Source organism: Corvus hawaiiensis, chromosome 3, assembly GCF_020740725.1.
Source record: "Corvus hawaiiensis isolate bCorHaw1 chromosome 3, bCorHaw1.pri.cur, whole genome shotgun sequence".
In the NCBI taxonomy this organism is placed as follows: Eukaryota; Metazoa; Chordata; class Aves; order Passeriformes; family Corvidae; genus Corvus; species Corvus hawaiiensis.
The window spans coordinates 29,754,012-29,770,123 of NC_063215.1; the positions used below are offsets into that span (position 1 = coordinate 29,754,012).

Sequence of the window (16,112 nt, forward strand, 5' to 3'; positions counted from 1 at the left end):
CAATCCTTTTCTGCAGTGCATCTTTCTGGCTGGCAGGCTGTAATGTTCCATGAGTTTATTCCATCTCAGATAGCAGGACTTTTTGTCTTTGCTGAATTATTGAGTTTCTGTTGGACTCTGTCTCAAGTACGTCAAGGGTTCTGTGAAAGGAAACCCTACCATCCAGTGTATCAAGCAGTCCTCCCATTCTAAGGTCTCACATCAACCTAATGATGAAATATTCTGTCCCCTAAGCAGACTTGATTACGATATTAAGTTGCACCAACTTCAGTATTACACAAGAAACATAAGAAAAATTCACAATTGGTTGGCAGCTAGGTCTTGAACCATTAACCTTAATGGTACAGTAAATTTTTTCCTATTTATAATTTACCCATCTAGTAGCTCCCTCCCCAGCTTAGGTTCAATGATGCTATGGGAAATACTGTCAAAAGCCTAGACACTGATAAAGGAAATGTCATTCACTGATCTCCCTAGTGCCAGCCATCTTCTCAGAGAAGGCACAATCATTGGTACAGGAGTGTGCCCTTACTAGACCAATGCTGATTGTTCCAGACCACCTTCGTGACCTTTATGTGTCTTGAACTGGCTTCTAAGAGAATTTACTTCATAGTGTCCCAGGGACTGAGGGTAGAAGAAGGTAGTAAGGACTTCAGACTCTTCTGTGTCCTTCACTATTGACAAACCACTCCATCCAACGTGCCAAGATTGTACTTGGGTACTCCTTTTGTTTCTGATGTAAATTTAAGAGCCTTTCTTATTCTCCTTCATAACTTATCTTCTTTCCTATCTCTCTCTATTTGTAACCCCATCTGAATTTTTACCTTTCAGTTCCATTTTAGCACATCAGAGCACCATTGTATATCCCTCCCTGGTATCCCATCCCTACTTCCATTTTCCATATCTACTTCCAGCTCCTGTGTACATAGGCAAGTATAACCTGTGGTTGATGATAATCTTTCAGACCAGCCTTAGGACAGCAAGATCTCCAATTATGGATCTTCTTTATAGTAGTCATGAGAAGTATGATGTCTTGCCTATGTCTCATTGTACTTGTGATTCTAGGTTGCTTTTGTAACAGTAAGTCTCTGAAGAACTTCGAACAAATGGAACAGAACATATAATTCTCTCTCAAAACACATTTACAGCTAGGCTGAAGAATCTAACTTTACCTGCAGTCACTGTAAAATTAAAAGAACAATCAGATCTTTCTCCTGGCAATTCTGAGATAATATCCTTTTAAACTTTGTAACAGATGTGCTTTAAACATATCACAGGAGAAAAGAAAAAAATTTTCCCAGATGAAGCTTCATTTTCCTTCATCCTCACTGAGAAACAGCTGGAATGCAGATAATGTACACTCCTCTAGCTTCCTATACACGCTCATTATGGTTAATGACCTAGTCAGTACAGTTTTTAACTTTATCTATACTTTGCACATATCTAGCCATATCTTAATTTTATCAGCATTCCCTAAAATACCTTTTGTCTCTTTCACTTGCAAAAAAATCCTTCTCTGGTCAAAGAAAGATCACTTTGGAAAAAAAGTCCTGTTTAGTTCCATTCTGATAAAAATTATTTAAGTTAGAGAAATAAGGATATTTAAATACAAGGAAGTTGAAGCTTATATATACAAGTCAAATTAAATAACCTGTGTTCTTCACATCATTAGTCTCACCTTGATATTGTTGTCAGAGAGCAATGATTCAAAGTGTAAAGAACAGAATCGTGAGATGCATATCGAAATAGCGATGCTGGCCTAGCCATAAGGCAGAGAAACCTTCAGGTTCATGATGTTTCCAACTTAAGGATTTTTGAACAAACATGACCATTAATTCTATGGAATAAAGTTTTTCTGATTCCCTTCCAGCTCCTTTGAGACAATTTATAGCTGCAGGGAGTACTGAAGGAAAAATTCAGTGAACTGTCCAAATGCATAATTGAAACTGCATAACCATGAGATTTTGTACAGCATCACAATGGTGGTGAGATATTTTACCCCTTGGCTCTTAAGTGCTTCACTGGCTTAGATTTTATAGAATGCAAATGTCACAAAAATGGTAAATAGAGGGAGTTGCAATTACTGTTACAGGAAGTTCAATGTTTTGACAAGGATCCAGAGGTGGCAAATTGGATGTATATATAAGCAAAACCAAGAAAGTTCAGACTGAAATACCAGAAAGCTGATCTGGAAGTAATATAGAGGTCAAGAAAAGTCCTTTAATCTTATACCCATAAAGACTTTATCCTGAAAGACCAAATAGGAAAGTGAGATGCAGTCAAACAATGAAAATGAATGAGGTACATTCCTGTGAAAATGGAAGAACAGACTAATTAGAATTGAGTGTAATGATGTTTGACTTCCATACAGACTGGTTGTTCTCTGTCATAAACCAGCCAAGACTGAAATGAGCAAATAAAGATGTTTTACTGTAGGAAGCATTGTGAGGTAGTATAGATTAGAAAATCTGAAAATCACCATTAAATTTTAAAATAATAATAATTTAAAAAATCAACATAAAATGAAAATTCAAAGTTATAAATTAGGTCTTGTCATCTTTTAAAAATACACAAACAGGTAAGATTATCTTTAAATTTGAGCATTCTAACCAAATCAAGCATTCTGAATATCTGTCCAACAAAACCATATGATTTATGTTTTATGAAAATTCAATAGTCACATTCAAAATAGCCCAGAGGATCATCCCAAAGCTCATATGAAGACAAGGAATGGCACTATCTCTAATGATTCAATAAACTTGCTTGAAAAGGCTATCTTAGCAGTTGGATAATCTCGGCCAAAGAACAATGAAGATTAAGATTGTTTGTTCAGAAGGAATTTGAATGAAGCTAACAGATAACTAGATACGTGTGATTCTTGTGATAAGCCAAAGTAAAAAAGTAAAAGTAGGTAGAGATAGAGACGAAACTATTAAGTATGGGATCCTTGTCTGTTATTCGAAAGGGAATCAGTGATTTACTAAATAAGATTCAGAGACCAGATGTCTAAGTAAGTATTTGAGGGATCAGACAGAAGCAAGGAATGGTTTAGCAAAAGGAAAGCTGAGTCACAGGGAATGTTCATTAAAAGAAAGAATATAGACTATGAGATACTGATGAATTCTTGTATCAATTTACTGTCAGCTGAGCATTTTAACCATATACACCCCGCATATTTTTCAATAATTTTACTCACACACCAAAATTGCCTTTTTATGATAATACTGATGTATTCCACAGGAGTATTGAATATAAACTTAAATTGAATGTTTTCCCTTGGAAAAATAATTAAACTTCTTATTCATTTTAGAGCATATCATGGCACATTTTAATTTGGAAAGTAAAAAGGATAATACCAAATTACACTAATAACCAAAGTAGTGCTAATAATTTTGAAATGAAAAAGATAAGAGTTCATTGATTGTGAGCAATTAGTCTATAACAGCAGGTAGCAAGAGATTTCATTTCACTGAAGAATTTCTATTTTGCGCCTTCAAAGGATTTAGTTTTTATGTTTAAATGAATTAAAAAAGAGTCCTGAAGTGCCATAACATGTACACACATAATGTTACAGTAAACCTTTGCCCTTTCCCCCATCTAGTCTCTACTTCCTCTGTGACCTTGACTGCATACATCATTTAGCTTGTATGGTTTCCAGAGTAGCCAACCTATTCTTCCTGAAACACTTTACGCTTACTCACACCCAGGTATATTCTTGGACCTGAACTACCAGATACATGAGCCTGGAGTTGCCAAGATTACATCTGAAGACTTACAGTGGGTGGTGGGTTTTGGTTTGACCTTGGATGGCTGCAGACCTCTACCATCTTCTCTGTCAATCACTCTCCTCCTCAGCAGGAGACTGGGGAGAAAGTCAGGCAAAAAGCTCATGGGTTGAGATAAGAACAGGGAGATCACTCACCAATTGCCATCACAAGCAAAGCAGACTCAGCTTAGGGAAAACTAATTTAATTTCTTGCCCATCACAAGAGTAGTGAGATAGTGAGAAACAAAGACAAAATCTAAACCATCTTCCCCTCACCCCCACCTCCCTCCTTCTCATTCTCTCACTTTGGCATTTACTCTGGTGTTTCCCACTTTTTCTGTTCCTTTCTCCTCCCTCTGTGATGTTTCCACCTCTTTCCTAAACATCTTTCCCCGAAGGTGCCCCCACCTCAGCAGTGGGCTCAGCTGTGCCCAGCAGTGGGCTCAGCTGTGCCCTGCAGTGGGTGGGTTGGAGCTGGCTGGAACAAGCTATGTCCAGCACAGGGAAGCACTGGCTTCTCTTCACAGACACCCCATTGTCAGCACCAGGACATCTGCACCCTCTACAGCTCCAGAATCAAGCCCAGCTGAAGTGTACCTAGTTTTTGCTCCAGGATTTCTTAGGTCCTAATGGAGAGCAGGGACTTCCCAGTGCTTCTCTGTCTGACAACAATAGGCTTTGGTTAGTCAGCATTTACACTCAGGCAATGGTCACACCTCCTTGCCAGATGTTTCTGCAGCACAAGACAGAGACACTGTATGGGTCTGGCTGAGAAGTTAATTTTCTCCACAGCAGCATTCACAGTGCAGTGCTTTGCATTGGTAGCTAGAAGGGTGTTGGTAACACACCAGTGTTTTGATTATTGCTGAGAAGTGCTCCCTCAGCATCAACACTGTCCAACATTCCACCCCTTCATCAGTGAGCTGGGGACAGGAAAGATGTTGAGAGAGGACACAACTAGGACAGCTGACCCAAGCTGATATATATAGGTATAGGGATATCCTATACCAAGGGACATCAGCTTGGATATAAAAGCTAAGAGAAAGAAGAGGAAGGGGAGGCATTTATTTGCAGTATTTGCCTTCCAGAGCAACTGCTACTCATGCTGAAGCCCTGCTTCCCAGGAAGTGGCTACACATGGCTTGCTGATGGGAAGTAGAGAATAAAAGTTTGGGTTTTATTTCCTTCACATGGGCATGTTAAACCTTTCACTTTTGCTTTAGTAAATTGCCTTGTCTCAACCTATGAGTTGTTTTCCATCTTATTTTCTCTCCCCTGTCAAGCTGAGAAGGGGGAATGAAAGAGTGGTTTTCTGGGCAGCTGTGAAGTGGGTTGGTGCTGGCTGAATGCCAGGCACCCACCAAAACCTCTACCTCTACCCACCAAAACCCACCAACCCTCTACAACTGGAAAAGAGAGAAAATATAATGAAAGGTTCATGAGTTGAGAGAAGGACCAGGAGAGATCACTCACCAAATACCATCACAGGCAAAACAGACTTAATTCAAGCATATTAATTGAATTTATTACTAACATAATCAGAGCAGGACAATGAGAAGTAAAAGCAAATCTTAAAAACACCTTTCTCCCATCCTTATCTCCTTCCCAGCTCTGCCTTCTCACCCCCAACGGTGCAGGTAGACAGGGAAAGGAGGTTACAATCAGTTCATCACACATTGTTCCTGACACTGTTCAAGGAGAGGAATCCTTCCCCTGCTCCACTGTGGGGTCACTCCCACAACAGACAGTCCTGCACAAATTCCTCACTCATGAGTCTATCCCACAGGCAACAGTTCTCTAAGGACTGCTGCAACTTGGGTCACTCTTCCGTTGGGTGAAATCCTTCAGGCACAGCCTGGCCAGAGTGTGTCCACCACAGGGTTACAAGTTCTACCAAGAATGCTCCAGAATGGGCTTCCCTGTCCATAGGTGTGCAGGTCCCTGCCAGCACTCTGCTCCAGCATAGGCTTCCCATGGGTTCACAGCCTCCTCTCAATCATTCATATGTTCCAGCATGAGTCTCCACCCCTGTGGGTTGTAGGTGGATCTCTGCACACCCCGTAAAACGCCGTGGGCTGCAGGGGCACAACTGCCTCGCCATTGTCTGCACCACAGGATGCAGGGGAATCTCAGTTCTGGAACCTGGAGCACCTCCTGCCTCTCCTTCTGCACTGACCTTGGTGTCTGCAGAGCTGTTCCTCTCACATGTTCTCACCCCGCTCTTCTCTGGCTGCAATTACATCTGAGCAATAACTTTTTTTCCTTCTTTTAATACGTTATCACGGAGACATTACTATCATCCTGATTGGCTCAGCCTTGGCCAGAGCAGAGTCTGTCCTGGACCTGGCTGGCATTGGTTCTGCTGGTGTACCGGTTTGGCCAAATTTAGAAATATATCCTCTGAGAGAAGGCAGGTCACCACCCCTCCCCTCACCAGGTTCGGGAAAGAATAAATTTTCCTCAAAGGAAAGTGAAAGAGATAAGAACTATTTATTTGACAAACACACAGGAAAAGGAAAATAATGCTAAATAATGAAAATCTCTTGCTGTGGAGAAAAAAACCTGGAAAAGTGTTAGAGGCCTCCCTTTGGTCTCCTTGGAGCTGGGGCTTGGCCCAGAGCCAGACCCTCTGTGCCCAGTGGAAAGTCCTCCCGATGTGCTCTGATATTGAAGCAGTCCAGTGGAAAAGGGAGAAAATCTGAAATTCCAGGGAAGGAAAAAAAAAGTCCAACTCTCAGTCTCTCTCCGGAGAAAAAGAAGCTGAAAAAACTGGCCAAAAGCTGACTGGGCAGCAGCAAGCCGAGTGCTTCCTCGCTTCCCCAGCCGCAGCTGGAAAAAAAGTCGCTATCTCTGTGTGACTTTGAACAAGCTGCAAACTGCTTTGAAAAAGTTTTGCTCAGTTTTTCCTTCACCCTCTCAGGCCTAGTTTAAAGGCATAAAAAGGCACAAAAATTAATTTCTGGGCATAGGGCAGCAATATGGGATACACATCATAAAGTCACCCTGAGACAGCTGGATATGAGGGTAACCTTCTGGTAGCTTCTCAGAGAAGACACCTCCGCAGTCCCCCCACTTTGAAAACCTGGCCACGCAAACCCATCAAAGTCAACCTACCAGCAGACTGTGAAGCTGCTTTAGAATTCTGTTATTTTAATTATCCAGTCACTGTGTGAGATGTTTTGACAAAATATATTTGATTTTCCTTGGGGTTCCTACAGCACTACTTTTAGCCTGTTCACCTGTGATATTCCGACTTCTGCATACTGCTGTCTTTGGCTCCAGCACATACCAAGCTACAGGAACAGCAAAACTGATGTGCTCTCCTCCTATGTACGGTTTAGCAGCTATTTTAGCAGGATGTAAGAAAATTCTGACAAAGACAGAATATTTTCTGCTTCTAGGTCATTAAGAAGAATTCATTCATGCTTACATTAAGAACATGTAATGAATTCCCATATGCAAACTGGAACACTTGAAACATGAAAGTTGAAACAAGGAGCAAGATCACATTGTCATAACCACCGCATGTGGTCACTTATGCTAGAGAGGCATTTATTTGATACCCACCTCTATAAAATTCCTCAAGATACTTTAATGCCTGAAGATTTCAAATGACTCTTCCTGATCCTTGCTCCTTGCAGAACTTGCAAATGTAAATAAAATTCTGCTGCATACTTCTGTGTGGCAAGACAACATCTAATAGTTTCTTGGCTCATCTCATCAACTCAAATGATGGCTGCGTTTTCACTACAAGCTGGACAGAAAAGAAGTCTTCTTTAACGCAAAATCATGCTTCTTTCCATATCTTCACCAGCTGTAATACTCTGTCGGTATCTCATGCAGTTGAGTCTGGAGTCGAAGCACATACACATTGGATATAAAGATTTTACATGGAGGCAGCTAAGAGAAAGAAAAGAATAAAACACAGGTTACAGCTGAATTATAAGGTTTTAAGAGATATATGCCTGAGCATGACAACACTGTGTCAATAGTGAGGAGAATTACAGATGTACTGCAGTGTCTGGGAAAGAAAATTAGCTTCCTCAGGATCTAATTTGAGTACACTTGTTTGTTTTACCAGAGCTGTGTTATAAATATATTCTGAAGCGTGCCAATCACTTGTAAAGCAATCTCAGAATGATATGCATTCAATTACAAAGCAATGTCCTGGTGTGAAATCTGGAAGACTTTTTCTTAAGCCATTTTAAACTGGACTATATAAATACCTACACAGCACTTTGTAGACAGAATTACACCCTGAGAAAAGCATTACCTTAATGAACCCATAGATGTTCTGATTTTCTAATTTGTATGCCAGTCATCTGATAAGAGTACATAACTAGAGGGCTGTAACAAATACATGCACTTTACTTACTATATTTAGTACCAGCCTCTCAGAAACCTGCAAATATTCATTTCCTTATTCTTTGTACTTATGAAATGTTTTTCACGGTATTTCAAGGGCTGTATTTACAAATTAAATATCTAGATCTAATCTACATTGTTCCAGTGAGAAATGAATTTTTTTTTTTTTTTTTTTTTAATACTAGCAGCAGCATTCAAATAGAACTCTTACACTTTAACCAGTGATCATGGTCCCTAAACTTTTATAGTAAAATTGAGAAACACAGACCCATGGTTCAGGCAATCCAGGTACCTAGGCTATGGCTGCACTAACAATTTGCTGCCTCCTTTTGCACACCAACATGGCTGGCAGCTTCTTCAGACGTGCATATTTCTCTGTTGCTACAACAGCCACTGCTGGATGACAGTCCACTGCTTTTACACCTAGCAAGCAGTGGTACACAGTAGGAATAGGTTGGTAGAGCTAAACGGCTGAGGCTGTGAATCTGGTATTGATGAAATACATGTTTCAGAGATGATTACTCTAAAACTGCTTTGGTCCCATAAATCAGATACTTCTAAGAGCCAGGGTGCCTGAGACAGGCACACCAGGAGCCTAACCTAACACAGTCAGCTTCATTTCATCACTTCTGTGCAGGGCGCGTGCTCTGTGACACCAACATGTGCCTGTATGACACCAACGGTATCACAGAATGGGAGCTAACTCCAAGATTGATCTCAGAAATACTTCTCTGATCCTAACTAAAACCCTGATGTGAACATATCCTGTCAGAGATTCCTCACGCAGTGTTTCTGGCTTGGTTTTGGTTTTATGTGACAATATCATATGGTCACCACTGGCTTCTGTATTTAGTTTCTCAAAAACATAATGATAGTTGAGGAACAAGATTCTTCGTACAAAAGAATATCTAAAATTACTTCATTATAAGAGCTTCCTCGACTGTAAAAATTTTATGAAAAAAGCAATAAAAAAGTAATATTAGATGAGGTCAGGTCCATGCATATCTAAGTTCAGCATAAAAAAATTATTCATGGTCCCTATGTCAAAATAATCCTCATTCTAACCTGCACTGCAAATGCTACTGAAACTCAAAGACTGCAATAGTGTCAGCAATTGCTTGAGGGAAGCATTAACAAGTGGATTCGGCCTCTAATACTCCTTCAAAGACCTGTTGTGAAGGAATTTTCTGTGAAATTGTGAAGTTGATCTGGAAGAGGCATGGAGATGAGCCGTATAACCTTAATAACACTTAAAGTACAGTTCTAGGTTGGTGAGTGTTTCCAGGTGGAAATGAAGGATAAGATTTGCCTCTGAAGCAATAAAAATAATGTGGAAAGTTACTTCAGTAAGTCAAAAGCTAGATAATGAAAGCAAAGAAGAACTAAAGAGGGGAGGTGGGTTGGTTTGTTTACATTTTATGTAAACAGAAAAGAAGGATTTTCACATTCTCTGTAGCCAACACTTGGTAAGGCCTACGAGTGTTATCTAAACCAAGAATTTCCACAGGAATTATCAGCTCAGTGTCTGCATATTTTTCAGCTTTAAAGTAAAAGCAATAGGATTTCCTTGCCCAAATCAAAAAATATAAAGAAATATATGGAAAGTAAAAAGTGTCTTGAAATTCAACATATTGAGATACGTTTGACCTATTGGTATTTTATACTACGATACATGTGGATATACATAGCTATTAAAATACACAATCAAGTAGTACGGAATTATATAATATTTTGTTCCTGTATTACAGCTTAATGACTGTAAGACGTGCCCATTCAAACATATTTTGGAGTTCAAAAGTTTCAAACCCATGCCACTATCCTCCAAACTCTTTCATGTGTAATTCTGGTTCAGTTCTAAGTCAATAAAAGAATGACAGGGGAACAAGACCTTTCCTTGTCTTTGGTAAAGACCCTGGTAGACCTGTAATAAGCACCTAACCCTCACCAGAGATGGTGTGAGATCGTGCCTTGCTTGAAAGATGCTGCATAATTCTGCTCTCCCATTAATCACAATCCTTATGTGGCCCGTGTCACACAACAAAACTCTACTAAAAATGAAAACCTCTAGTAGCTGTCCAGCATAGAATTTTTGTTTTCCATTATTAATTGTCAGTTGTAAAGACAATTTTAAGATTCTAAATACGCCGTTTACTCAGTAAATAGTAGGGGTTGCAATATGTGCATAAGTTCTTTCATGTTTGTGGTAATTTATCTGGCTTAGCCATTTAGCTTAATGGATATGTGTTGGGGTCCCTCCCCCCCCGCCATGGAGCCCTGGGAGATGGGCCCTGGGGGGGAGGCACAGGGTTTCCCTTCCCCTCGTCAGCCTTGTTTCCCATTGGTTGGTTTGTGTTCCCCTGTGTGGCCAAGGACCCTGGGGTCCCATGACTGAGAGTTCCTGAGCAGAGCCCCGGCCATGCAGCTGGAGAAATAAAGATCTCTGAAACATCTACCATGAATCTGTCCATATATACTTCCTTTCCACGGGACTCCTGGTTTGATATATGCGTGTTGCAGTACCCCCACTGCAACATAATGGTGGAAAATTGAGAGCAGAACGATCCCTGATCCCTAAGTGACTGATTTGTGTGAGTAAACCCTGGAAACTTTGGATTCCTCTTCTTGTTTTTGTTTTGCTATTCCATATCTGGACTATGGAAGAATCGTGGGAAATGTGGCTCTCTGAGCCACAGAAAAAAATGTATCTAGAAGTTAAAGGAATCCTTGAACAACAAAACAAGAAAGTATTGGAACCGGGAGATCTAGAACTTTTTTTTAACTGGCTTTTCAAAAATTTCTTCTATATTTCTCGAGACTTACTTTTTGATATTGAACCTCCTGGAACTAGTCAAGAGTGTTTTTGCCACGAGATCTTGTTGGAGATGAAGGATCAAACAGAACATGCATTAGTGATTGAACCCTTGCGTGGATCCCTCGTGGTCAGTGAAGCTATTCAGGAGCATTTATATGGTCCTATTACCCCTAAAGCAAAGGATGGCCATAGTCCCGCGGCCGAGCCCGCGCGGCCGCCATCCCGGGAGCACATGACTGCAGCTGTGCCGGCGGAGGTGCCTGCGCTGGATGTGCCCAACCCCCACGGGAGCGCGCGCCTTATTGCGGACCCCATCCCTGTCTCGGGGTCCCCGGCCACATGGCTGCGAGTGAGGGAGCGATGCCGCAGGCGCCGCGGGTGCCATGGGCCATGAGCAGCCAGGAACCGGGCATCGGCGTTGCAGCCCGCTCTGAGCGACTGGCTCGGAGAGCCCTGTGGAGGGAGAAGCAGCGGTTTCCACAGCAACATGAGAAGCCGCGCAGCGCAGCACCGAGCCGGAACGGGGCCGCTCTCAAAGCAGCGTGGAGTTTGCGGAGCGGAACCACTCACAGGCCACGGGGCCGACCGCGATGGCAGCGCGGGGCCGCGCAGAGCCCAGACACGCGCCGGAGCAGCGCCGCTTGGAGAGCGCGAAGCAGCCGCAGCGCGGGGGCCCAGCCGAGACGTCGGAGTCGGCGAGGCGGCGGCCACGCGGGACCAGCAGCCACGACGAACACGCAAGCACGTGATAGGAGGAGTTGTAGCCACGAAAGTCACAGGAACTGTGAAATGGTACAATGTAAAAAACAACTATGGATTTATAACACGAGATGATACAGGGGAAGATTTATTCATCCATAGAACTGCCATTAAAAGGAATAACCCTAAAAATTACCTGCAAAGTGTAGGAGATGGGGAAGTTGTACAATTTGATATAGTGCAAGGAAAGAAGGGTTTACAAGCAGCAGATGTTACTGGGCCTAGAGGTATTCCCATCAAAGGCAGCCGTTATGCACAAAATTATAAACAATATCCATCCCAGCAATTTCCCTACCCACAGCCTACTTCCCCCTTTTACCCTATACCCAATATGAACACCTTCCTAAGTTTACCCCACCCCCAGTTTATTCCTAATCCGTTTTTCACCCCATGGCTTCCCTATACAATTCCATTTCCCTACAATTCCTCTCCGATGCCGAGGGAGGGATGAAAAGGGGGAGGGAAGAAATTAAACCCTCTCCTGCCTCAGTTTCCCCACAAAGCATGCCCGGAGAGTTCTGTCTCCCTTCTGTCAGCCCTAAGATGTTCCACAGAATCTGTTTGGACATTTAAAGACTCAGGAGGGTGGCTTGTTTTGTCTTGAAACTGTTCTTGTTATGTTTATCCAGTTGTTTTCATTCTCCTTTTATTAAAATAAAACAGGTGAGATGTTGGGGTCCCTCCCCCCCTGCCATGGAGCCCTGGGAGAGGGGCCCTGGGGGAGACACGGGGTTTCCCTGCCCCTGGTCAGCCTTGTTTCCCATTGATTGGTTTGTGTTCCCCTGTGTGGCCAAGGACCCTTGGGTCCTGTGACTGAGAGTTCCTGAGCAGAGCCCCGGCCATGAGGCTGGAGAAATAAACATCTCTGAAACATAAAAAAAAAAAAAAAAAAAAAAAAAAAGACTGTAGGAGCTTGGGTGGGTTGGACGGTCGGGACGGATGGAGACAAGAGATCTCTGAAGTCAGGTCTTGGAACATGCGGTTTATTGCAAAGGGCGTGGGTGCAGGGGCACTGCTTAGAGCTGCCAGCCGCAGCTCGGAGCAGGCCCAAGAGAGCAAGAATGTAAAAGTAAGAGCAAGTAGGTAAGAGCAGAGTAAGAGTGAGCGGAGAGGAAGTAAGTAAGGGGGGCCGAAGTCCTGGTTACAATACAATAAATCATCTTCTGTACTGAATATTCTAATTTTCACTAGCCAATCTAGTACAAGATACAAATCCTATAGCATTTACATACAGCCTATAAGAGTTCTTATATTACCATAGAGTGTTACATTTTAACTCCTAAAAACTACTCTTTGGACCCCTTCTGCTGAGCTAGTAGGGTCTGCTCTGACCCTTGGACCTGCCTGCAAGCAGAGGGTATTGTTCCATCAAGAGGGGATTACCTTCAGTCGGCCATACCATTGTTTTCCAGTTGTTCAGTAACTAAGACTTGGTATCTCAAAGGTGGCCTTCATTTCGATGTCGCTTATAGTTTTCATATTCCCAAAATCTTTTGTCAGGCAATCATATTTATAAGGCTTTCCTGTTTCATCTTCCCCAACAGATATGGAGAATTTTGAAAAGGAGTTAGTTAGCAGTGGGCTGAGAAGCTGTAAATATTTTGCCTACATGTATTCTATATAGGAATAAATTGCCAAAAAGGAAGTATAATGTACAAGCGTATTTTTTTTTTACATGTAGATGCAAGATTTCATTCTGAATGACACAGTATTTTTAAATTGTTAACTATAATTCCTTTCCATTCTTATAGTATAATGAAGAGTAATAAAAAAGAGAGTTCTATGAAATATTTTAATTTATGCACATTTTAGAAACCAATTTGGTTAATGAGAAACAGCAAGGCATCTTTTTCAAGATATTTTCCAACAACTCCAGGGCAAGTCTGATGCTGCTCATCCTCACCATTATAATTTAACACTTACTCTCTCCAACTTTCTCCATATTTTACTGTTTTGTGTATGTACATAATCTAAGTAGGTCTTGCATTTCTTTTCCACTGATGTTATTAGTCATGGCAATGATCTTATTCATGACAATAACTTCATAACATTTTCAACTCCGTTACAATAATTCCAACAGCATCTGGGTGGAAAGAATTAGAAATCATAATAATAATGCTGAAATGTTTAACAGCTTATTTAAAAATATTTAGAAAGAGAGAATGCAGAAAAAATATGAAGAATGATTTTTCAGCACAGAAGTTAAGAAGAAATTTACATTTCAGGGTCTGCCATTCAAGGTATAAATTCCAGGAAAAAATATTTAGGATAAAGAGGAAGAAATATTTTTGAAAAACATGTTTTAAGGAGTTGGAAAGCCTGGGAGACAAAAATCTTCAAGTATTGTGCTCCTTATCTGCAACAAGACTGCGAGAAAATGCAAAGATAATTTGGATCACCTCCTGAAATGTCTTCGACTACAAATCATACAGAAGACCAAAGGTGAAATGAGTTTTTGAAAAAGACATTATACTTTTCTCAGCCTTTGTTTTGTAAAAATTCAAAGACTGAAGTTCATTTAATCACCATCAAAGATAATCAGAAAATGGAAAATGAAGGAAAAAAATAGTAAGCACTGCAACAGTTTGTCTTCTAATTTTATGCATGTTATCATTTTAGATTTGTCTTGCAGATAGGAAACACATAAATTTTCCATTAGACATTTTTTTATTACAAGAATTAAATAATAAGTATTAATCTGGTCTGATGGAAGGTGTTCCCTCCTGTACAGATGGGTAGGAATGAGATGGTCTTTAAGGTCCTTTCCAACCCAAACCATTCTGATTCTATGATCTTTCAATGCCTAGGTCCTTGAAAATGTACATCTACATTTCAGGTCTCAGTTAATTAAATAATAAGAAAGGGGAACCCCTCCAAAATTTCACAGATTTGTACTCACTTTTAAAGGCAATGGATTTGATCTGGAAAAAAAAATCATTACATTAAATTTATACTGGAATTGAAAAAAAGGACATATTTGTAGGACCACACTATTAATCCTTTCTCTAATATATCATATATGCCCTTTTGTCCATCTCAGATTGGCACATAGTAGCCCAACAACTCCAGTAGATTTTGCAGTAGCAGAAGTTTCAGCCAGTTGCCAATCAAATCAAAAAATATGAAAAATGAGCCACTGACTGAAATGTGCTAAAAATTCCCACAGGTAAAATTTTTCATTTACAACCCTTATTGATGTTTATAGGTAGCTTTTAATAGGTTGTTTCTACATTACCAAAAATATGCTAAGTGTTTCCCAGTCAAGTCGAAATTGCTAATTCATCTCTCTATGATGTATCACTATACACATTAAAATAAGTCAGTAGAATTATGAAAGAATAGATACGAACATAGAACACCTATGTACAACTCTACTGTTTCTATAAAATGTTTTTTAAATACATTTTAAAGCCACTTGTCTACCCTTTAAAATAACCAAGAATTATTAAGAATTTTTTTAAAAAGAAAACCTCAAAGGTTTGGTTCTTATTTGAGTAAATGTTTAACGCTATGGTTTTTCTTAATCAAGCCAAACTTCTAATTATAACTATGCAGATTAATGATAAAAGAGGACAACACTGACATAATACCATCACAAAATGAGTTATACAAACTGCAGTTCCTACCAGGTCATTTGAAAAATAGAATAGTTCTACAATTGTATTTGCAGCTTGTTCAAAATACAATAAAGGACTGTTAAATTGTATTCTTTATATATGCTCTCTTTCACTGTGGATTTACAGTGTGGAGGATGGAACTTCTGTGACTACACTCACATCTTAAATTCTTTAAAGACTTAATTGAAGAAAAATTACACACCATTGTGCAGGCTATTATTATTTGGGTTTTTTGTTTGTTTTCCTCTTCCAATGAAGAGGTGATTTTTCAATTATTACTACCAATGCTATATTATCCTGCATACCATTATTAATAGTATTTGGTCAAAGGTGAATGTCACAAGAGATTTTATTGAAAGGTGTATCTCACGAGATTATATAACACATTACACGTATTCACATATTACACTGCTTCAATTCACTTCAGAAATTATTTTTCAGTTTCAGCTCTTTTTAAAACACATATTTTTCATCAAATTAGTAAAATCTTCTGGATGCTATGATAAATGGATATCTTTAACAAAAGGTTAAGAAATGTGAGGTCCTTTTCATAAATCTCCTGATTTCCATGACATGTAAAAACATAAAAAAATCAATGGGTCAGAGAAAAGGGTCCTTTTTTTGTCCATTTAGCCTAGACTGCCAATCACCAAAATTCTTCTCACGGAACCAATGATCCTGCAAATCCTGTTTGTTTTTAAAAATGAGAAATCATCCCGGATATTTTTCTACGTATAGTTTTCCTGCTTTCTACGTATAGTTTTCCTGCTTTGTGCAATAATGCACTAAAACT

At 40.1% G+C, this 16,112-nt stretch overlaps 1 long non-coding RNA gene across 1 annotated transcript in view; it reads right to left on the bottom strand.

Moving 5' to 3' along the window:
* Window positions 1-16,112, bottom strand: part of LOC125323779 — a 61,696-nt gene that overhangs the window by 16,795 nt on the left and 28,789 nt on the right. Inside the window, exon 2 of the long non-coding RNA XR_007202641.1 lies at window positions 7,334-7,666. This is a non-coding gene — a long non-coding RNA (uncharacterized LOC125323779). The remainder of the gene's footprint in view (window positions 1-7,333; window positions 7,667-16,112) is intronic.